This window comes from Armigeres subalbatus, chromosome 3 (assembly GCF_024139115.2).
Source record: "Armigeres subalbatus isolate Guangzhou_Male chromosome 3, GZ_Asu_2, whole genome shotgun sequence".
NCBI lineage: Eukaryota > Metazoa > Arthropoda > Insecta > Diptera > Culicidae > Armigeres > Armigeres subalbatus.
Window position 1 is genome coordinate 396,530,126 of NC_085141.1, and position 24,909 is coordinate 396,555,034.

General features: G+C 38.7%; 2 protein-coding genes across 2 annotated transcripts in view; both read right to left on the reverse strand.

Moving 5' to 3' along the window:
* LOC134226883 (LIRP-like) overlaps positions 1 to 7,423 on the reverse strand; it is a 29,241-nt gene extending 21,818 nt beyond the window's left edge. Inside the window, exon 1 of the mRNA XM_062707958.1 lies at positions 6,256 to 7,423. The gene's annotated coding sequence lies outside the window, so the exon portion shown is untranslated. The remainder of the gene's footprint in view (positions 1 to 6,255) is intronic.
* The window catches only part of LOC134226886 (NHL repeat-containing protein 2), a 333,703-nt gene that overhangs the window by 213,536 nt on the left and 95,258 nt on the right, over positions 1 to 24,909 (reverse strand). The window lies entirely within an intron of this gene.

The window sequence follows — 24,909 nt, forward strand, 5'->3', positions numbered from 1 at the left end:
CCGTTTAGAGCGAATTGTTTTCGTCGATACCTCTAAGTGCCACGTATTTGAGAAGCCTCTGTGCTACCAAAACAAATGTTATCAATTTTAATGAAAAACATGTCAATCAAAAAATGAAAATTTTCAATTAGGAATTTTGTCCATATATGACTCTTTTTTTGGACACTTTCTTTTATTATGAAATGTTATTACGTTTTTTAATTTGTTTATAGAAATGTTTACTTTTTATGCCTTTTTTTTAATTTAGAGAAAAAAATGTTTTTTTATGAAAAAAAAAGTTTGGTTCCGTAAATTTGCATCATTTGTAATTATTATGATTATTATTGTCTTGATCAAACATACTTGCAGATCTAGGCTGACTCATCTCTCGTTATTTATTGTTTATTTTGATTCACTTTAGAAAATTTGTGTGTTTTATTGATTATCAACACTTGTCATAAGACGACTTTGTACTACAGGCCGGACTCGATTATCTGGAGTGTTGAGAAAAATTTCACTCCGGATAATCGAACCCTCCGGATAATCATGCCATTTTTTGTTGTTGCTGAAAATTTAACTTTTGCTCTTATAATCTTTAACATCTAATAAAATATTCCGTTGGTCCGTTCATGCTCAGCGCCGAAGTTTTCATGGGAATTTCTTTGAAATTATCAGGGGTCATTGTTTAGGAGTTTGCCTATGCCACCGGGCATGCATGGTTCGAATTGAACAGAATTTCCTTGTAAACTTTTTAAGTTAGTCACAAATACTGTTTCAAACGGAATTTTTTTTTCGGAATTTCTTTGAATTCATACGCGAAATTCCTTATGTTGTCCATTAGTAATTCTTCGGAAATTCTACGCGAAATTTTTTAAAAGACGAAGGGTCGTTTGGTTAAAAGTCATTCGTTAGAAAGTTATTTGACCGAATCGAATACCACTTGACCGAATAATACGTTCAGCCAAAAGCTATCTAGCCGAATTCCATTTGTCAGATACAGTTATAATGTGGAAAATGGTTTGGCGGTACGACCAAACTAGTCATTTGGCCGAAAAAGCCGTATGCCCTAACCGGTCGTTTGGTCGAATAGGCCTTGTCGTCGAAAATTCCATTTGAACGAAATGGTAGTTTAGCAGGAAGGGCAATTTTGCCGAAAATGTTAATGGGCTGGTCGGATTATACGGCGGAAAACGTCGACCCATTCGGCCAAACGCCATTTTCGAACAAATGAGCTGTCGGAGCAAACGTCTTTTTCGGCAAAATTATCAGTTCGGCCGTATGATCTTCACCCAAATGACATTTTTGGCCAAGCCGTTTTCGACCTTATGTCACCCCGTCCGACATTTTCGGTCAAACGAATTTTTTCGGCAGCTCGGGCAAACAACACTTTCGGCCATATGTTCATTTCAGCTAAATGGCCCTTTTCTGCCAAACGACCATCTAGGCCTTTTTGGCTAAATGACCTATTCGATTAGACGACTTTTCAGTCAAACGACCTGTTCGACCGAACGACATTATCGGCCATATGTCAATTTCGGGCAAATGGTTTTATGCCAGTCGAGTTTCGGATTAATGACATATTCGGCCAAACAACAAACGGCCCTTCCCCGTCAAAACATTTGATTTCAACGTGAAATATTATGACAAAGCAAACCAAATTAGTATAATTTAATTTTTTTTCTAAGATGAAGAAAAACATATAAATATTTTTTGTCTTTCTTTTGTGGAAAAAAGTAACAAAACGCTTTATAAAAAGGAAAAATAACAAAACATACATAAATCATATCGTGGTTTATGGAAGACCACAAGGAAGAGGCATTCAAAAATAACACTCACTGCTTATGGAACAATTCAATGTTCTATGACATTTACGTGTAGGTTATTTAAAAAAATATATAGGCTTATATATCCGCATCCTTTGTTCCGAATACCAGATTTCCTAATTTAAACAACAACATATTTTTTTCTCAAAACTTTTGGTTTATTTTCATTATTTTCAACAAGTTATATACATCATCATTCTTCTTCTCTATCAAGGTCTATGTCTTCAACAAAATTTTCTTCAATTTCATCAACGACATCCATGACATCATCTAAAGTAGCAGAGGATAAATAACTTTTTGAATCTTCAAAAATCACAAAATTCCTCACCTCATCAGGATAGGTTAGTGAAACTTTTTTTTGCATCTCTTTGAACTTAAAAATGGATCTGATTCATTTAAGGCACGAAGGAAAACGTTATGCAAATTTGCCTCTCTTGATTGTTTCCTTGCATTTTGAGTTCAAAAGTTCTTCTTTTCTTCTTTTTATGCTGACTCTCGGCTGCTACTTCAGCCTACACCTAAAGGTGCAGGTTAGTGAATAATTATTTTACCAGCATGAGCCAGTACTTTATGAACTGAAATTTTATCCCAAATTTTATACCATCCGTACAAATTAAAATACAGTTCGTATGTACTTTTGCAAAAAACATCAAACGAAGGAATAATTGGTCCCTGGAGATTTATAGCTATCCAAATATTATGGAATCTCACAATTAATTCCTCGTCAATATCCAATGAATTGCTCAAAAGTTTAGGATTAGAGAAAGCTTTTCTACACACATTTCCAATAGTACTAGTACCAGCTCCACCCGATCATGGTTGATTCACTTTAATACCAAAGTTTTCGTAAAATCTTGCTCTCACATTTATTTTTTACTTTTCTGGTAGGAGAAATGACGGCTTTGGCAGGTTTTGTTCTATTATTGTCAGGGGGGTTTTCTATAACTAATTATGCTCAAATTTGGCCTAAACATTCTTTACATATCAAAGAATATTGTGGCCAAATTTCATAAAATTTGGTCAACAAAAACCCCCCTGACAATAATAGAACAAAACCTGCCAAAGAAGTCATTTACCCTATTGTACTTTGAATAATTTAGTAACCTTCCATCTTTTGAAGCCACGGTAAAAAAAAACTAATTGAAAAAAAAATCAAATTGAATTATCTCTGCTAATTGCAAATACTGGCAAAAATTTTTTCAGGATATTGTAGTCGAAGCTTTACCCTTCATGTGTATCATAATTAAACCCGGGGAATATCGAGGAAAAAAAAGTTCATCACTATCAAAGTTGAAATTAGCGTTTTTTTAAAAAGAAATTTTAGTGATCCGCATTAAAAAAAAAATCGATTGTGTACCTTATTTTTTGCACACCATTTGAAAGCTTATACAATAACCTTTGTAACGATGTATTAACATCATGGAAAAAATATGAAACAAGTATTAAAAGAAATAGTTGAAAAACAAACATTTTTTCTGAAAATTTGTCTAATTTTTCACCAATTTTTGACTTTGGCACCTTGTATCTCTGGAACTAAAGCACGTAGAGACTTCAAATTTTGGATTATTTGAATTATTTTGGAATATTTTAAAATGATTTGGGAGACATGACATTTTCGATTAATGACCGCTTGAAATCCTATTGTGTCGTGGCCGTGTGGTTAGTGGGATCAGTTGTCTAAGCGTATTTGTAAGCCATGGAGTGTGAGTTTGATTCCCGCCCCCTATTAAGGAGAAAACATTTCATGAAGTGGAAAACGTTCCACTTGTTCACTGGGTGCTGTGCGAATGTCCTGTCCATTGTCTAATGCTTAGTGTTAAGTATTCAGTCTGAGTGACCTCTGTTCAAAGATGGTGATCCTGTCTTTCTTTCTTTTACATTCTACAAAAAGATCTTCCTAATTTTTAAGAAGATTTACTCAGCATTCCAACGGTAGTGTTTTCGAGATTTCGAAGGATATTCTTCAAAATTTCCAATGAAACTTCTTAGTTTTTACGAAAAGCTTTTTCGATTTATCAAGGAACCCCCCCCCCTTCCCTCTCTAACCGTTACGTAATTAATGGATATGTCCTATTGAGGCTGTTCACAAATTATGTAAAGCTGGTAGGAGAGGCAGGGGGTCAGACCGTGCGTTACGATAGCATAGCATAGCATAGTTACGGTGTACTTCGTAGATTGGACACTAGTGATACTCATGTTTTTCTTTTGAAATCCTTATTCAGATTGCTATTCGAAATCAAGGTGGGTGTGGTCCTTGATTTCAATCTAGGATAAAAATCACAAAAGCATGTGGATTAATACTCCTGGCCACGCCCATCTTCACCGTAACTTGGGAGAGGAAGGGAGTGTTGATGTAGTACTTACTTAACGAGAGGCCCCCGAATCAGCGACACCCTCATAAGTACCACGGGGTTGGATATTGGGGAAGGTATTCGTTGGGTCAGGATTTGCCTGTAGCTGACAATGTGACCGTAGTAGATCTTACACCGTAACACACCACGCAAAGGTGGTTACGGGGGTGGTCAGACCGTGCGTTACGATACATACAAACCAATTAAACCTTCCATACAAAAAGCTTTACGAGGGGGAGGATGGAGGTCCAAAATCGTAAAATTTAGCGTTACATAATTTGTAAACGAACCCAGTCCAGATATTCCGGAGGACCATTTGGTAGCATAAGTCACAATGTCAATGCTGTAATCCGAATGTACATGAGAATGCTTAAAAAAATATCGCTGCTTTGAATTGAAATTCATAAATTGGGCATTTTTATGACTTTTCTTGATTTCCGTTCCCTTGGGGATTTTTCACAAAATCCGAAAGGCTGAATTTCATAATTTTGATGCCCCACCCTCCCTCTCGCAACCTCCCTCTCGTATCTGTCAAGGTACAATTAAGTGGTGGAATTAAATGGGATTGTACAAACTCGTCTTATGACAAGTGACAGTTTTTTATGTTTTTTGCAACTTTGATATGAACAAATGTTTATCTATTTCAGTTTTATGGTAATGAATATTTTGTATTCGAGGCTTTGCCCTATTATTTTTCAATCGTATGTATGAGTAAAATTATTATTCTTATTCTGTGCAGTATTAATTTTGCTGCAGGAATACCAATTCTAAGTTACTTGTTGAGCTAGATTTAGGAAGAAATAACTGGAAAATTATTTCTCTGTAAAGCATAAAGAAAGAGTCATATAAGGATTAAAATGTTTAATTATTGTTTTTTTCATTGGAAGCACACCTACACCACCTCCCATCAACAAACATTAAATGGATAAGCGTTTAGGTGTGTTTCCAACGAAAAAAAAGCTTTGTGCTTTTTTATTTGCACCTTTCTTTCGCGAAATTTAAAATTTTACAGAACAAATATTGATTTCTCTTCGGTTTGCCTATGAAAATGCTCAATTCTTTCAATAAATATTAAATTTAGTAAGTTGCGTTCAAGCTACTTTATTTATGTGAAAACACAACCAATTCATAATATTTGGTGCATGTTGTGAAAATGCAGTGCGCAAGAGTAGTTTTGATCAAACTCCAATTGCGTAAGGTCTTAGGAGGAAGATAGGGTCTGTCATTTTTTTTGTTTTATACAAACAGAAACAAATTTGCATGGAAAAATCTTACTTGGTATGTGGGAAAAGAGGATTGAACAAGACAAGACTGAAAATCCCGGATGTAATAAGTTTTTGTAGTTCCTACAGGAAACAATAAGTGAAAAAATAAATACGACATTTTCCACATGTTTGATACAGAGTTTCATAGAATATGCACATAAAACATAATGGAATAAAATATGGAAGCCTAAAAAGTAAAAAAATCCCGTCAACAAATGATAAAAATTTATGGTAATAAACTAGAAGAGCCTTGTTTATATGTCTCTAATATAAAAACAAACATTTTCATCGTAATCTTGTTGTTTGTTCGTAATGAATGACAACACGTGTCAACACCTTCTCACAATCATGAAATTCATCCTTCATGGCGGAGTTCATTACTACTGAATCGTAAGCAAAATTGAATAGCGTTAGATTTAATCAACTCAATAAGAAGTTTTCATCACTCCTTCATCATCGCTGTTCCAGAATTCGAAGTAAACACTTTCAATGCCATCAGTTGATGTAAGTCGTAACTAGACCGTAATGTTTGGAGGGTACACTCTACTTACAATACTACGAGTTTGCTAAAACGTGTATTCGACCATATTAGTAACATACATTCAAAATAAGTCTAGATTTGAAGGCCTTAAAGTCAAGTGTGATCACTGAGAGTGATACAATCTTTAGGTCTTAGCTATGAGATTTGGTTGGCCTCAATTCACCCCATTATTACAAGCTTTGTTCCGTAGAAGTTATCAACCGAACAATGAGGCATACTATGCCGACCCTAATTACCCTCAATGGTGCTACGAGTAACCCGCCATTCCCCCAGATCGTACAGAACAAATCACCTACCTTTACGTTTGTGTTCGTTGATCAATCGACAGCACAGCAGAATGACCCAGTAGTAAAAGGTCAGCCTGACCGATTTGGAGCAGTTTTTGTTGAAGATGAATATGAAATCGATCCAGTAGAGTTCCAAAGTACACATTCAAAACGCAACCGGCAGTTCTCTCGCGAAGGGTGTCAAGGGTCAACACGAATCAAGCCAGTACCAGTTTATTTATAGGGTGTGGGAAGTACAACGAAGAACAACAGCAAAACAGCACCAAGTACACTTGCTCGTTTGGTCTTAAAGGGTCGGCCGGCGGTGGTCCCTAGCTAGAGTTTTCGTGATAAGCGCCAACGCCTCTTCTCAGCCTATGCGCAACAGCAAGCCATGAGAATGATGTGTTCATAACAATTATTTTAATGGTCACAGTAAGCTCGAAAGTTTTGTAAACAGTTTACAACGACCACTTGTTTCTTATGTTTTCCGTTGTTTTTTTGTTTCTAAATTTAGTTGTAATCAAACCAGAATCACAGGTTCGGTTGAGAAAGAATAACTATCACACAGCGCTTCGTTGTTGCTCTGATGTTCCTATTCGATTTCTTACACTTAATTCCAACTAGTGATCGTATACGCGTTTTTCTTGGATTAAAATCACTGACAGCATAATTTTCCCTTCTCTCTTGGATGGATTCTTCTGATGCAATTTATACGATTCTTTCCTCCTGGCGGCAGTCACCGACGCTCAAAGGACACTGACTTGTTTTATTTTTTGTTTTCAGTAGCATTTACGTGCTGCTGCTCATGCCGTCTGGATCTCTGCGCACCGGCGGTGTGATACAAACGGATTGATTTCAAACGCGACTGTCTGGGGGATAGCCTTGGAGGACCCTTTGAGTTAAAACTTCATAAAAACAAAAAACAACACAGTTCAGTAGTTTCTCCTTCTTGCGGGGCTCTCCCCTTGGGAACCGAATCTACACACTTGGACCGCTCTCTCTATTTGTGGCTCGGTGGCAGGTACTTCACTATGGAATTCACAAACTTCCAACGACTTTGCTCCTTGCTCTACCAACGAGTTTACTTCGAACCGATGTTGCTACCTCGTCGACATCACAGTTGCAACTGGACGTGCAGATGGAAAGCGTAGCGCTTTTAAAATGAGTCATTTATACCCGCCTCGCTCGCCACGCAGCTGAAGATCGTTTGTGGTGTGTCCAAAGACCGTCAAAGAGATCCATGCATGTGGGCCCCTTCAATGAACGTCTGTCAGAGCAACACTTCTAGCTCTTTTGCTCGATCGAATCCATCGGTGGCGTGCTCTCTTTCTGTCTGCGCTGTGCGCTGTGGCTTGCAGCGCTGGTGTCCGTCATCGATCGCGCCCGCTCTCTAGTGGTTGTGTGTGATGAAAAGAGTGTGAAGCGGATCACACAACACTGATAAAAGTGCAGTCAATGCACCTTCAGAGTGACTGAACGCTTCTTATGCATCGTTACTTTAATTACATCCCATAAAATTTATATGTAGTAATATGTAGTAATGTAATCTTTTGTAATGTTAGTGTGGTTTTAACATCAATTGTATTTTAGTGTTATATTAGCTATTTCAACGTAAGATGGCTTCAAGATGACCGATTTGTGATTTACGCTTTTTGTCCTATAAGACGTTCCAATTGATCTACTTACGTCCACAATGCTACTTGAATCTTGATTAATACGCGTAATTCACCCCAGACTCGGATTTGGGTACTGTAATATTTGTCAACGCTGACAAGACGTGTAGAGTAGATATGAAGTCGGTACAGCCTGTCGGGAGCTGGTGATCGTAATCGATAAATCAAAAAGGAATGCCTGGGAATGTGAGGATCATTCTGGGGATGGGTAGGTTGCTACGACTTACCGGCAACCCGACGCGGCACGCGTTCAACGAAATCTGTTGCTGCCCGTTGATACTGTGTTAAACAACAGTAAAAAGCAAACATAGGTACAACGCGTATTGCTGTAACGGTAGATTTCGTAGATAGGACATAAGTGATAGAAGATATTTTTCCTCTGTACAGATTTCTATATGTAATCAAGACCTTGGTTTCAATCTAAGACCCAAATGGCAAAAGCATGATACTCATGGTCACGCCCCTTTTCACATCTTCCCAGGTGATCATGCTAACGGCTTCGAAGTTGTCAATGTTCTCCGTTAACGGTGACGACGGCAATGATGTCTGCGTCGTTAATCATTGTTTGACGTTACCAACCATGTTTTGAATACTACGTCCATTACGGAAAAAAACTTTCGTCAAAATTTGTCGAAAGCACGCTGATACTCGCCCTTTTCTCTACCATTGGAAAAGTCGTCGATGCGAGTAAGCCACGCAGCAGACCGATAGGTCCCGTATCTGTGTAACCCAACCGCAGAGCACATAACCAGACTCTATTACGCTGACCGAGCCTATCTTGGAGGCACGTTTATTCGTATATTCATTCAGTTTTTTTTTCACGTCCAAAAATGCCAAGTACTCATGCCCTCCATAGGGAAGTATTTAGCTAGAACGTGATAACGGTGCCATTCTTGGCCTGCACGAGCATCGTTCACAACCCTAACGTAAGTCTGATGGTGATATTTATAGCCTCTATCAGTGCGCTGCTGCTGAAATGAAGTTAATTTTTCGTTTCTGGTTTTATGCTGCTTCTCGTCATATTTCATGTGCGGACCAATACTAATCTATGCGAGCAGCAGAGGTCTCGTGTGGACAAGGTGATCGATAAAACGCTGTAAACACAATGTTGTGGGTTGCCCACATGTTCGGCGATCGTCGATGATCACATGACGGATTTGGTCGATGGAGAGCCAGCTGAGAGGAATAGTGCATATCCGTTTTCTCAGAGAATGTCTCTCTCGTTAGTTGTTTTGCCGATATCTGATTGGATAGGCTAATCTCTGTTATGAATTTTCACTTTTGATGGTGAGATTAAGATTGAGAGAGGGAGAAAATGTGCTTCACCTAAACAAAGGGAGAGAACCCAAATAGAGAGATATCTGTGTGGATATTAAAGCTTTGTGATAAAAGTTATGTTGTAAATCTCACTTCTTGGTCGGAAGCACGGAGGAAATATATTTTTTCGGAGTTTATGAACTGAACATTCGTCAAGAAAGAGTTAGAATTTCTACCTTTCAACCTTTTATAAGTGATTTGTTGTTACTTTGTGACTGTAGTTATTATATAAATCATTGAACCAGGGATGGTTTGAATCATTTAGTCAGAGTTTGTATCGATTTGCCATCAACTCATTTAGGTTGTTTCTGGTCTTTGGAGTTAATAAAACGTTAAGCTCACTCCGAGAAAAAAATCAGATTGTATTATAAAAGTTATATACCGAAAAGTTAATGAATTCTAACACTGAAATTTCACGGTAATGTCTACTTGACTTGCTTAGTCTATTATGAAAATAATCCCATTGTAAGAAATCTACAGTTCATTGTTATCACCGTTTCTTCTTGATCCTGTAAAGCAATAATCACGCCGTGTGTACTAAATTAGACAACGGTGATTGACTTTCGTGTGTGTTGTAAAATAAACCATAATATAATCCAAAACAAAAACCGAACGCTTCGTCGGCTCACCCATCTTCATACTAGCCAGTAGTGATATAGCGGCCATGGCTGGTCCCAATTCGATTAGATTATAGGTAGAGCGAGGAATGTTGACTCGTCACACATCGATAGGCTCAATGTTTGCTTCCTCCCCGGTTTGTTTACGAAGAAAAGCAATAAGAATCTTTGTAACATTCATAATGGTGATGATAATAGTCATAATAATAGTCGGGTTTACCGGTTAGCCAGACGGCACTGGATTGTCTTAATGTGTCAAGCTTTCATATTAAGCCGGTTGTTATATTTATACAAAGAATAATGTGTCGTTGGGGGATCATTGGATGCTCTTGGCGAAAGTTGGTCACAATATAGAGTATATTAGGCATTCACAAAGAAGTCATCAACTTTTTCAATTACATATTTTTGAATAGATTAGCATTGAGCGATTCCGTTGAAAGTAGCATCGTTTTTATATACAAGTTATAATTTGGGATAAAGCACTACTTCTAAGATGGAATCAAAGCATTATTTTACAGTTGGTTGGTATATGGAAATATGCAGAGAACTCGACACCCAAAAAAAAACAAGTCTTATAATGATTGTATAAAGTCTTGGCATACACAATTCTGCAAGGTTTTAATAGCATCATTACTATACACAAGTTCTTCTTCTTCTTCTTATTGCCATTACATCCCCACACTGGGACAGAGCCGCCTCGCAGCTTAGTGTTCATTAAGCACTTCCACAGTTATTAACTGCGAGGTTTCTAAGCCAGGTTACCATTTTTGCATTCGTCCCAGTGTGGGGATGTAATGCCAATAAGCCCAGGGAAGTCGAGACAATTTCCAATCCGAAAATTGCCTAGACCGGCACCGGGAATTGAACCCAGCCACCCTCAGCATGATCTTGCTTTGTAGCTGCGCGTCTTACCGCACGGCTAAGGAGGGCCCCCACTATACACAAGTTATGATTTGGAATTTTTAAGAAGCAAGCATCATTTGGATTGAATCAAAATTTTCACGCCAAAAGTTTTCATGTTAATGAAATTTACATTTTATTAGAAATAACGTAAAGAGCAGTAGAGTTCCGGCAGCTGTGAACATGTAGGTAATGCAGCACGATCGCACAAGATACCTGCATGGATTTCCCAATGGGAGACCGCCTGTAATTACAAATAATAATAAAATTTACTTGTTATAAGACGAGTTTGTACAATCCCATTGAATTCCACCACTTAATTGTATCTTGACAGATACGTATTTCGACCTCAACAGGAAGGCGTACTTGACTCGCTTATATTATTATAAAATTTATTCAGGTTTCTTAACATACTGAGCTCTGTTATTACTTTTAATTTCCCCAGAATCGCATCACCCATAGCATCTACATCGCGCATAGAAGATGAGAGCTTTTTATCTGCTTCGTCAAATCGATTCGCAAGCAGATTATTTAATATTTCCATTAAATGGTTTTATATGGATCTGCTGCGTGACCGTGATCTACTACGATGATTTCGACGATCTCTTTTTCTACGTTTCCGACGCTCTCTACGACTGTACTTCTGGTACGAATTGTTTTCTAAAATGCTCATCGCTGGTCGCGCCCTCATTCTCATTTCCGACTGATCCCTGCTTGAAGCAGCCTAACGACTGCATTTGGAGGATGACGAATGTTTCCCGATACTCATTTAAAGTAGTCTTGTCACTTGTCCAGCTTATTTTTCAAATCTGCCTTTTTAAGATTGGCTGAAAAGCATAATAATAAACAATATAACATATGAAAATATTAAATAATTCAAGGCCAAAATTATCTGCGATCCAAAATCGTATCTGGAGTCCTCCATTGGTCGTGGTTATCACTTCGTTTTTCAGCTGGCTGTGATCACCGCTTTGTCCGCCGCACATTGTCGGTTTGAATGACGAGCTTATTCGATTTCCCGAAAGCTGGAGAACCGTTTTTCACCCAGGATACTTTGGTAGACTTTTGCAACGGCGGTGGCCATATTCTTAGATCAAAATTGAAAAATGTTCTCTGTGTAGGGAAAATTTAAATTTTCCTCTTTCGGATAAAACATCTCACATTTTGGTAAGGTAAAACGCCTATAATGAAACTAAGCTACAATGTATTATGCGCCTCCACGTACTGTCCCTACTAGAAATACTGATTAGCCAACGCGTGCTAAGAAGCGTTTTCCGGCAACAGAATACCCTCACATTTTTTAAAGTGTGAATACATATTATCAATATGATTGAGATTTTCTACAATTTTAAGATGGCATCCGCTAGAAAACTGGCGTTAGATTCTATCCACTGGTCTTCGACCAGGTCACACAGAGTGAATACTTCTTCTTCTTCTTCTTCTTGTTGGCATAACGTCCCCACACTACTGGGACAGAGCCGCCTAGCAGCTTAGTGTTCATTAAGCACTTCCACAGTTATTAACTGTGTGGCGTACGCGTCACATCAAACACATTACACATCCAAAAATGAATTTGTTACACATACACATCCTTGAATATCAATTCTGTAAATATAGTTTTTAGTGATAATCAGACAGCCAACCTCGACGGTCAATTCTATCGTCCGAAAGAACGATTCCATCTTGTCCATAAATCGTAGGAACCAAGTCCCTACAACTGGTTACCCCGACGTCGCGAAAATCATCAGAGTCGAGTAGTCAAATGTACTCAAATGTACTGAATGTGTAAATCCGATCTAGTTATCGCGAATTAAAACTTTTTCCATCCTGATCTAAACCGCGGGTGAAATTGACTAAAATATATACGCACACTAATTAATGCATAATACCAGCCTGGTTGTCCAGCAACGAACAATGCCCTAGAGGCCGTGAACAGAGCAATTAAAGAATGTCACCTGATGAAAGAGCGAGTTCCATTTGGAGTTTTCAAAACTCGAATCCTAACAGTACTGGAAAGCTATTCAACGCCTAGCCGGGTGATTAAATATACGAGGGAGTACGGTTTAGACATCGAAAGAAAGGCATTCAACTGGCTCAATAACGGCAAAAAATACCGCACGGTGAATGACTTCGACAAAGGATCGACATACGTGTATCTTCCAGGAGAAGAGAAAAAAGATGTTTCCGTTCATGATATCGATGTTTTTCGCAATCCACGCTACGCAAATTTCGACGAATTCAGCAAGAGCATCGGTAATATCCATCGTGTTGAAGTCACGGAAGCTGATTGGCGAGCATGGAATTGTACGTGTTACACATTTTTCAAATCGAACTGCTGCCATCACATTGTAGTAGTCGCAGTGTCACGTGGTTGCTACAAACTGCGACCCGAGGCGAACACCCTTTCGCTCACCCATAAACGGCTACCTGGTAGGCCTAAGAAAATGACTCAAGCGTTGCTGATTGATTAGCAGGACATGATCCATACCCTCAAGATCTTGTTGTTACAACTTTTATAAGACATATTTTTAATCATTTGTATTTCTTGAAAAAGTATATTTCTGAAGTGAAATATTACCATTTTTAACATGTTCAACATACATATAAAACACTGTTTTAATAAAGCGATTGTCTAATTTAAAAGAATAACATTTATCAATGGTTTCTTTTAGCATTCATTGGAGACATAACCCTGTGGTAATATCCTTGCGTGCATTTATGTTTAAGACCCTTACACCATTGTAAAGCCTCTACCCTAGAATAATCTGCATATTGCAAGATTTTATACTGGTTTTGTAGGTTTTTTGTGAGAAAATCCAGCATCCATCTCCTTGGTACTATGTTGCTTCAATATTATGTTTTCCGAATTTATTGCTGTCTCAAGCAAATTTATTGCTTATTTCACATTTGCTAATGCTATTTTTTCAAATTTTCTTGGCAAAAAAAAAAGTAGTTCAATGCGGCTTTGACGAATTTTACGCGAAAAATGTTATTTTTCTATGCTATGTTTTCGGATTTTTAGTGCTATTTACAACTTTTCGTTTGTTGTTTTAATGTATTTCTTTCATTTTGGTAATACATTTTATTCTTCTTTATCGACATCAGCTCACTAGCCGAGACACAATTTCACGGCCCATTTCAGTTTTAAGCAAAATCATAGTTAATTTATAGCCTTTAAACACCTTCAAATTCTAATTTCACAAGCATTACTACATATTTCTGATTTGGTAAAATATGATTGTTCATTGCACATTGTTGAATAAAAAGTGCTAATTTTACATTTTCAATTTGAAATTTCTTTATTTTCTTTGGAACAAAATGAGTGTTTAAGTGGCTAAAATTCATTTTCAAAAAGCTTTTTCTCGTCGTTTTATGGAAATTTTTTAAGTTTTCCAATTAATTCATAAGAATATTCGTGTAGGAAAACAAATTTATTCTAGCTTGTTCACTTTTGTTTATGGCCAGATATGCTCGTTTGATTGGATATTATCGATTATTTTTGTTTTGATTATTGTTTTTTTATTGCGAATTGTTAGATTTCAATTGGAAAATTTGGTATGGGTTGAAGACTATCATTACTTGTTTAGCGCTGGACCTTTTTATTTTGACGGGAAATTGTTAACTTTTGATTGCGTTTATCATAATTGCCGTTGCTTTATTTGAAAGTTTCACCGGTCACTATTGAATTATTCAAAGTAAATTATAATTTTTTTTATTGCTATTTTAAGTTTTTTAGTGCTAATTTTTATTTTTTTGTTGGCAATATGATTAATAATTTATTGGCGATATCTTATTTTTTTGTTGCTATTTTTCACTTTTTCATTGATGTTTTATTATGCTGCCGGTGAAATTTCACAATGGCGACTGGTGAGCATTCTGGTACGGGCGACCAGGTGAAGAAAGAAAATGTGGACTTCAAAGAACAACCCGTTATCGCTAAAATCAGTTTTCCGGATTTCGATCCCGACGACATCGAAACATGGTTCATGTGTCTTGAAGCAGCATTCAGTGTGAACTCTATTAGGCACGATAAGGTCAAATTCAATGCAGTGATCGTCGCTCTCGGTTCGCGCGCGAAATTCGTGCATACAGTAATCGCCAATTGCAATGTGTCGAACAATAACGACAAATACGACATCCTCAAAGCCGCCGTTCTAGCACATTTTCAACCATCGGAAACACAGCGTTTGACCAGCCTGCTCTCTGGTATGTCTTTAGGAGACCAGAAACCAAGCGTCCTCTTGTCCGAGATGCGCCGCCTAGGGGGTATAGGTTGCACTGACAACGTACTGTCTAACCTCTGGCTTCGAGCCCTTCCAAACACTACCCGTTCCATCATCGCCGCCATGCCGGCTGCTACACTCGATGAACAATCAAAAGCGGCGGATAAGATTATGGAAGCTCCCCGTGAACAAATTTCCGTTGTGCAGAAATCCGAAACCTCATCGTCATCGTCTCTAGAACAACGAATCGATGTTCTGTCGAAGCGCTTGGAAGAAGCCCTGTCCACAAACTTCCGCGGACGAGACCGACACAATGTCCGACTACGTCATCGTTCATCAAGCCGCAGAGAAAGAACGCCATCGCGAAGCAAAACACCTCGTCGTTGGATTTGTTGGTTTCATTACCGACATGGTGCTCAAGCTCAGAAGTGCAAGAAGAACACAAGTGATAACCCCAGTGTTAAGTGTATTTTTTTCGACGGGAATATCGAAGTTTATACTCGCCCGAGGGAGAACTAGAAGCTGTCAGAACCAACTCTGCTACCGCATCAAGCGAACCAACAACAAAACAAGAAACCAGCAGTAGCCTGAACCATCTAGCAGAACTCCAAAGAATACACATACACGACCAGAAAACATCAAATCGATACCTGATCGACACCGGAGCAGATATATCTGTCATCCCACCTACTCCCAATGAACGACTGAAATCTACATCATCGCACCAGCTTTTTGCCGCAAACGGAACACACATTCAGACATACGGTACCAAGCGAATCACCGTTGACCTAGGTTTGCGAAGACCATTTGCGTGGATATTTGTCATCGCGGATGTGAAATCTCCTATCATCGGTGCGGATTTCCTGAAGCACTACGATTTGCTCGTGGACCTACGAAGAAACAAGTTGATCGACCATACCACCAGCCTGGAAATCGAAAATATTCACGCAGTTACTCAGTCAGCAATCACCACTTTTGATGTTTCCTCTCCCTTCGCAGAGATCCTTGCCGAGTACAGGGATATTACCGTTTTGGATACGAAGCACAAACCAACCAAAGCAAGCACTGTCCACCAGATCATCACCAACAGCCAACCCGTTTTCTGTCGTCCACGCCGGTTATCTATTGACAAACTGAAGGAAGCAAAGGCAGAGTTCCAGTTCCTAATGGATCAAGGAATTTGTCAGCCGTCAAAAAGCTGTTGGGCCAGCCCGCTGCACTTAGTAAAAAAGTCGAATGGTAAGTGGCGACCATGCGGTGACTACCGGAACTTGAATGCAATCACTGTTCCTGACCGGTATCCCGTGCCACACATTCAAGATTTTTCGAGCATATTACACGGTAAGCGTATATTTTCCTGAATCGACTTACAACGCGCATACCACCAAAAACCAGTAGCCCCCGAAGACGTCCCAAAAACGGCTATCACAGCCCCATTCGGACTCTTTGAGTTTAAGTATATGACCTTCGGGCTACGCAATGCAGGTCAAACTTTGCAGAGACTCCTACATGCCATTTTAGGCGACTTAGATTTTGTGTACCCATACATCGACGACCTATGTATAGCATCGGATGACGAAGAACAGCATAAACAGCACCTCCGCACAGTGTTCGAACGATTGAGGCAGAACGGCCTTGTCATAAATCCCGCTAAATGCCAAATTGGTCAGCGATCCGTCGATTTTCTCGGCCACCAAGTTACACCCGACGGAATTAAGCCGAAGCCCAGCAAAGTCCAAGCCATCCTGGATGTCCCGAAGCCAATAAACGCTAAGCAGCTGAAGAGATTCCTCGGAACCATCAACTTCTATCGTCGTTTTAACCCTCACGCTGCAGATAACCAACAAATTCTGCAGGCGATGATCGGTGGAAATATCCGGAACGACACTTCAGCCCTCGAGTGGAACGAAACCTCAATTGAGGCCTTCGAACGATGCAAGCACGATTTAGCAAATGCCACCTTGCTCGCTCATCCTTCTCCCGAAGCTAAGCTCGCCCTCGATGTCGACGCTTCCAATACGTCCATAGGAGGCGTCCTACATCAGATTACAAACAATGGTCCTCAACCACTTGCATTCTTTCAATCATCAGATGATTAGTTGACCCGGCAGACGTTGTCCTGCATAGTAGGCGAGAATGTGCGTTCCGAAATGCCCATGCAAAGTTCGCATAGGAATCACAATTTTAGTTTTTCACGGTTTGCTCAACTTTACTCGTTATTTTCGCATTAGGAAATATCATATAAACCCGTCGGAAACTATAACGAATGTTTCTGCTGAAGAAATGAAAAAAATCCATCCAGCCGTTTTCGAGTTATGCGGATACGAACACAGACCATTTCATTTTTGATCATTAGATTACATCAGAAACATTTTCGAGACACTCTAGAAGCCCGAGAGTTTTGTGTCTACACGGACCACAAGCCCCTTACCAACGCTTTTCATCAGCGACCGGAGAAGGCCACCCCAACACAACAGCGACGGCTCATCTTCGTTAGTGAGTACACCACAGACATTCGGCACGTATCTGGCGAAGCAAACAAGGTCGCCGACATGCTTAGTCGCATCCATACTATAACTATCACCGATTCGATCGACTATGACCGCATGGCTGAGCTGCAGAAGCAAGATCCCGAACTGAAGCAATTTTTGGAATCCCCACCAACTAACACCACAGTGAAGCTGAAGCTACTGAAGTCTCCATTGGCGTCTACGCCAATACATTGCGACATCTCTACAGAAGCTATCCGTCCCTTCGTCCCTCACGATTTTCGGCGTACTATCATGGAAAAGATGCATACCGTATCGCATCCCGGGATTCGTGCGACCACTCGGCTTATCTCTGAACGATTCGTCTGGCCTTCTATTCGCCGTGATTGTAAGCAATTCGTCTCACGATGTATCCCCTGTCAAAAATCGAAAATACAACGACACAACAAGGCACCGATATCTCGAATCGCAACGCCAGACATTCGATTTGCGCACATTCACATGGACCTCATCGGTCCGCTGCCACCATCCGAAGGTAATATGTATTGTCTCACCGTTATCGACAAATTTACCCGATGGCCTGAGATCTTTCCTCTACCAAACATGACGGCACTCACCGTAGCACGTGCTTTTATCAACGGCTGGATCGCACGATTCGGCGTCCCAACAAATGTGACAACAGACTGTGGTAGGCAGTTTGAATCCTAATTGTTACGCACACTAATGAGAATGCTTGGAATTACTCACTTTCGAATCACCCCATATCACCCGCAAGCAAATGGTCAGATCGAGCGCACACACCGCCAACTCAAAGCAGCAATAATGTGCCATCAAACTTCTCGTTGGAGCGAAGTGCTTCCTATTGTGCTTCTGGGAATACGATCGTCGTTGAAGGAGAACCTACAAGCAACCGCATCAGAGCTAGTATATGGTACAACGCTTCGGCTACCTGGGGAATTTTTCGTTCCTGTTGAGAGCAAATCACCAACACCTGAATTCGTCGCCGACTTGAAAGCGACGATGTCGAAGCTGAGGCCAACACCAACTAGCAACCATTCGAGAGAATCTGCTTTCGTGCAGAAGCAGTTATCTACATGCAGTCACGTTTTCGTAAAAGTGGGAGCAATCAAACCACCACTTACGCAGCCTTACGATGGCCCATACCGAGTGATCCGTCGAAAGAAGAATGTTTTTATCGTGGAAGTGAATGGCAAGTCCTTTTCGATATCCATCGATCGGCTCAAGGCAGCCTTTATACAGGCAGATGAGCAAATTACTGAAAGACAACCAACACAGCCAGCTAACGAAACGACAGAACCAGGTGCATTTCAAACACGATCTGGTCGTCGCGTGAAGATCCCTCGCCAATACTGGTGAATCTATATGGGGAGTACTGTGGCGTACGCGTCACATCAAGCACATTACACATCCAAAAATGAATTTGTTACACATACACATCCTTGAATATCAATTCTGTAAATATAGTTTTTAGTGATAACACAGCTCAACAAGATTTTGTCCCTAACACCAAATAATGTGTCCCTAGTAGATTTTTGCTCGCTGAATCCGAATCTGACTTCAGATTTTCTCTAACACGTCGAGATTTTGAGATATACCTCAATAAATGTCGTAAAATCAATGATTTTGAGCATTTTAGAAAAGCCATCGTTAACCCTATAGAAAGAATTACTAGTCAATCAAGGTCCAAAATGGATCACAAACATCTAATCTTTCGAAATGTGGTGCATTTTGAACAAGTTAAACATAATAAGTGTGATTTATCTACAATTTTAATAAGTGAAAGTTATTTAAAAATATGTTTTAAGCAAGCCTTTTTCGAAGACTTGTGTACAAGCCTGGTAGTTATCTGTGAACGGTTTTGAGAGGAAAGTAAAAAGAATTCAATATAATAGTTTGTCCAAGCAAAAAAAATAATATGTTTTCATTGAAGTGAGTTCTATTGAATGTAAATATGATTTTGTATTTCCTCTGGCGCGATAAATTTTCAATAATTGCTCAAGTGATATGGTGTATTTACTGTCAATTTATGCTCCTTTATTATGTTCATTCGAATAAAGCAAGTACGAGAACTGTACGCAGTTCTATATATTTTGATTATTCCTGCTATTTATGATCATTCCAATATTCCTATGATAGACATTTGGGCGGAAAATTATCAATTAGCAAAATCAATCAACGAATCGATAAGTTGCATTCGATCGTTCTTGTATATGATTGCATACAAGCTGAAGCGACGTTGACGGCTACGCAACAGAAACCGGAAAACGTCAACAACCTACTCGTGCGTGGGGGACTTTTTATTTGATTCGCGTTGAAAATGCTGAATGGATGTTGCAATAATCCCAATGCAATTTCTTTTATCTATGGTCAGTTTATAACAGTAAAACGGAAAAAAGTTCACTAGTTTTATCAAGCTTTGTTATGTGCTAAGACGCAAAGTAATGCGCCAGAAAAAAAAACACTTGGGCTCCGCTCCACTTGTGTGCTGTTCAACATGTTACAGTTACCCGAGCATATGGTTAAATGATCCGCCAATTCTGCACTCTGATATTTCTCTAATTCAACAAAACAACGGCATGAATGAGAAAATTTACGATGTAGGTATAAAATGTTTAAGTTTCAACTTATTTTCCGAGTGCTGGAATGTATTTTATTAGTCAATGTGAGATGTGGCTTTAATGCTCTTATAGGGGATCTAGTAGAGGATTTGAATTTGTTCAAATTGCACTCCGATCTGTTTCCTTGTTGATTAAAAGAAAGGAACTTTCTGGATCATCATGTTCGCACTATATTGTAGCACAACACAATTGCAACATGATAACGGATTACATGTGGTTATTGGAAGTTGATCGATCGAAAAAAAAACTACCAGAAATCGAGCAGAATAACATTTTAGGAGGAGGAGAAACGTTGAGCATAAATCGAAAAAAAAGTATATTTTATTAAAAGTCGAATGAAACATATATTTACAAACTGACTAGTATCTCTATACTTCATTCAACATTTTCATATCCCAGTTCTTCTGGCCGCATGTTGTTGAATTTTTGGTGGCTTCGAACTGGTGATGGCGTTTGCATGCAAGTTTTTGAAACGGACTTGCATGGAATATTTTTAAATTAAATTCAAGGAAAATCGAATAGAAACCAATTGCAACGTGCAAATCTGATGGAAATTCATTAGATCAGATGTGCTTATACCGTTTCGGGTATTGATTGACCTAAAATTATGTTTATAAGCATCATGAAAGTCCTTCAAAAAATGCAAATTTCTTCAAATTAGCGGTATTAATCTAGCTATATCTCAAAATTTGGACGTGTTAGAGCATATCTGAGGACAGATTCGGATTCAGCGAGCCAAAATCTACTGAAGACACATCAATTGGTTCTGAGGACCAGCAAAAAGTTAAATTTTGTTCCCCTGTGTAATCAGACAGCCAACCTCGACGGTCAATTTTATCGTCCGAAAGAACGATTCCATCTTGTCCATAAATCGTAGGAACCAAGTCCCTCCAACTGCGAGGTTTTTAAGCCAGGTTACCATTTTTGCATTCGTATATCATGAGGCTAGCACGATGATACTTTTATGCCCAGGGAAGTCGAGACAATTTCCAATCCGAAAATTGCCTAGACCGGTACCGGGAATCGAACCCAGCCACCCTCAGCATGGTCTTGCTTTGTAGCCGCGCATTTTACCGCACGGCTAAGGAGGGCCCCAGAGTGAATACTTAACACCTAGCATAAGACGACGACGGACAGGATATTTATACACCACCCAGTGTACTAGTGGAGAATTTTGTGCTTTATGAAAAAAAAATCTCCTTTCTAGGGTGGAAATCGAATCCACACTCAACAGTGTTGAGTCAACAGCACGCAAATACCTACGCCCAGACGACTGACGCCACAAATCGCACGGCCGCGAAGCCCTGCTAAGCAGGGTTTGCAGAAATCGCTCTCAATAGACCAATGCAAACTCTAACTTAACCTCACTTATTTTGACAGTTCACAGAGCTTGTTTACAAGGTGTTAGAAGAAAAATCGATGAAGAGAAAATTAAAACTCATTTTTTTAGTTTAAAATTGCTGTGATCCGAATATTTTAGTGTTATTCTTTAAATTCAGCATGAAATCAATCGTAATGGACATCTACATGCGAATAAAATGACGAAACAATTTTATCGGAAGTCCCGGAGAAAAAGCTCTGTGAACTGTCAACCTACGTCATCATGCACTGGTCTATAGATAACGAACAACGATAAAAGAGAGGCAAAAACTGTTCCGAATCATAACAAGCTTTGATAACAAATTTATACAAGTGCGAAAAAACAGAATCGGATAGGCAGCCCCCACAGAAAAATGGTGATTTTCGCTTTGTTTTCGCTCCTTTCGTGTTGGTTACTGCAGAGCTGATTAGAACAAGTTGAAATGCATCATCAGAGCCACTGCTCCCCACATTTGGAGCATTCTAAAAGAAATTTATCATGGAGTATATAGCATCCCGAATCAGTTCTCTATCATGACAGCTTGCGAAAAAAGTCGGTATGCTACATATCGTATATGTATACAGAGATGATAAGTGAGAGACTTGCTCTTTCTCTTTAGGATTCAATCCCTGCTGCTAAGTTAACCCTCTAGTGCCCAAGACCGCCTTTAGACGGGGTATTTTAATTATTTTTTGTAATTTTCAATTGATCAGATTTCGAAAAGTTTTTGATGTTGATCAATAATATAAACTTCAATGCATGTTTAAATGTGGTTTAAAGTAAATTTTCAAAGTTCTACACATTTATAAAAAATATTAAAAATTGAGTAATATTTTGTTCTTTCGTGTTTTCGCTCGTATACCTTTAAAGAGGGAAATATTTGTAGTTTAGTATTTTTCTACAACTAACCGTATTCAATAAAAGGTTATAGTGGTGAATGTTACAAAAAAATGTATCCAACTTGTTACACGGAAAATAAAAAAAATACCTCTGAAAATTAAAAAAATTCAATTAGTCTGTACTGGATAGGAATTTTCAAACTCTAAATATGTTGAAAAATCAAAAAAAGATTAATAGATTCAAAAAACTATTTGATTGGATAAAAAACTTGAAAACAAAATTCTAAAAAATCAAAGTTTGAAATTGATAAAATCGCGAATTAAAAATGTTTAATGCCCAAACCGTGTTTAGATCGATTTTAGAAAGCAAAATAGTGATTTTTTTTTTGCGTTGCGTTGCGTTGCGTTGTAACGGAGTATTTCGTAGATTGCATACTGATAGCTGTCATGTATATTCTTTATCTTTCTTACCCCAACTGCTTATGGATTACTATTTGGGAATTGATAACAATCCAATTGGGGGTCTAAAATGATAAAGCATGAAAGCTACCATTGCTGGCCACGCCCATCTTCTCCGTTACTAGGGAAGGGAAGGAAATGTTGATATGACATCTACTTAACGAGAGGCCAGCGACTCACCGACGCCCTCATAGATGTCAAGGAGTTGGATGGTGGGTAGGGATATAGTTTAGGAATATCATCATAAGCAAATGATATAATAAGATTGAACGAACGTTGGAAGTGACCACGCTAAAAAATTTATGTCACTCCATTGATGATTTCCCTGGGATGGGGCAAAGCTATTAAACTTGCCCTGGCTAATTAGCCTAGGTTTAAGGTCAAATTCCCTCAGACATCTATCAAACTGTTTAGATATCGACATGGGTATCAGGCAGACTTGACAAATTTGTTATTATTAATAATTTGATATTTGTTATTGTGACAAATACAGTGCTGATAACTTTTGCGCTATAGCGAAACATGTGTATCTGAAATGAACGAATTAGCTATAGAGATAATTGCAATAAATTTATGAAACATATTTTAGATGGTGCGCTTTTTTTTTAAAAAAGCAGCCTAAAATCGAGCCGAAAATTAAAAAAATATTTTTTATTTATTTTTTATTCGAATTAAATCTTTCCTCGAGCGATTTTTTCGCATGCGTCACTGTGTTCCGTGCTTAAAGCCACACCTTGACAGCTAGCACCAAGTTTAGCACCAAGTTTTTGGCTTCAATCATATTGTATGCAGATGACAGCCGTTTCAGGGGGCTGGGTTTAAGCGCCAATGCTCGCTCTCTGAAACGAGAAAGAAAAGAAAGTTTATTACACTCCCCTTCCCCTTATTTATTTCCTAATCAAGTTAAATTATTATGTTATAGTCTCTATATCCTTCCGATAAATAGTTCACCAATTCCAAAATACCTGTATTATTTGTTCTGATAACATTCACATTTATCTGCAAGTGAGATCATCTACATTAAAATTGTCTAACAGAAGTATTATCGCCATAAATGAAATGAAAAATCAAACCTTCAAGATCCAAAATTGAATGAGTTTTAGATTCATGAAAACATAGACATGAAAATAATATAGCTAATATAGAAATAATATATTATTATTATCCTTATTGCCTTGCTGGCTCCATTATAAATTCGACGATAATGTGTTTGTTATAGTCCGGAGGGTCGTGGGTCCGGCACAGCTCCAGTTCGGGATGTTTGGTGCATTCTTAACTCTCCTACACAGTGCGTTATTGTGTACGGCATGAAAAATATGAGCTTATGCTTTATGATGTATTGCTATGATCAGGAGAATACATATAACATGATGAATATAATCTATAAACTAAATTTATCAGTATATTGATTACGTAATACAGAAATCGACCGTTTTCAAACCCCTCCCACCTATGCAAGCTAGAGTATCTGAAAACCACTTCTGGGCCTGCCGATTTTTCACAACCTCCTCTCACTCTGAGCGTTTTATGATAATGTTCAGAGAAAGAGATGTTGGAATTTTGACTAGTGTCACTGAATATTTAAATCGATTTATGAACAATACGGACGGTATATATAGGAACACTGATATAAAAAAAGCATGTATGTAATGTATGTTTAGTATGCTCCATGGAGTCATAAGATCCAGTGTGAGTTCCAAAAGGAACGGACTTACCAGAAATTTCAACATATTATCGATATCGTTCAATGCAATGTTGTTATTGTCTGCAATGCTCGAGCCTCCTTAGGATACAGTTTAGTTTCAGTATACACCAATTCGCATTTCAAGCAGGATTTTCTTGCCGTACATCTGTTTTTCAACTTTTCAATCCCCTTTCAACTTCGATGCTCATGCTTCGATGTCGATCTTTACCAGTGGGTAGCCAGTGAAGTCTTCTGCACTTCAAAATAGTCTTCAGTGCACTTCAAAATAATGGATTGCGAAGAAACAGGATCTATTCACTCAGCACTTAGCATTAATATTATCACTGCACAGACTGGGGTCCTTTCACATAGGTATACGTTAAGAAAAATTGTTTGGTCATAAATAATAAAATTTTCAAAAACGAACCGAAAAAAGTTTTCACGTCTTTTCATGGCCACAGCTTACTTCGATCTCCCCCTA